Consider the following 347-nt stretch of genomic DNA (forward strand, 5'->3'; position numbering starts at 1 on the left):
GACATATATACCTGCTAAGCAGGTAATCTAATCACTTTGTAGTTTTGCACGTGATGCCCCCTAAATCAGCGTTAATCAGCATATTCTACTTATATCATCAGCCGATATCGACGTAGGTCTCATGGTGTAATGGTTAGCACTCTGGACTCTGAATCCAGTGATCCGAGTTCAAGTCTCGGTGAGACCTCATGTTCTTTCGCATATACACTTTTTTTTTAGTTTTTTAATCTGCTATACAGTAATCTCTCGCCAAATCGCGGTTCACCTATCACGGTTTATTATTTTCATATCTTCTATAGCCTGCTTGAAGCTCGCTATCGTCCTATACCTCGATCCTTAGATCTTAC

General features: G+C 40.3%; 1 non-coding gene across 1 annotated transcript; it reads left to right on the forward strand.

The window, feature by feature from the left end:
• The first annotated feature begins 115 nt into the window (after positions 1–115).
• Positions 116–187, forward strand: Trnaq-cug (transfer RNA glutamine (anticodon CUG)). Its single transcript has one exon. It is a non-coding gene; the product is annotated as a tRNA-Gln (tRNA).
• Positions 188–347: the final 160 nt, after the last annotated feature.

The sequence above is a fragment of the Octopus bimaculoides genome, unplaced genomic scaffold, assembly GCF_001194135.2.
Source record: "Octopus bimaculoides isolate UCB-OBI-ISO-001 unplaced genomic scaffold, ASM119413v2 Scaffold_72261, whole genome shotgun sequence".
Lineage (NCBI taxonomy): Eukaryota > Metazoa > Mollusca > Cephalopoda > Octopoda > Octopodidae > Octopus > Octopus bimaculoides.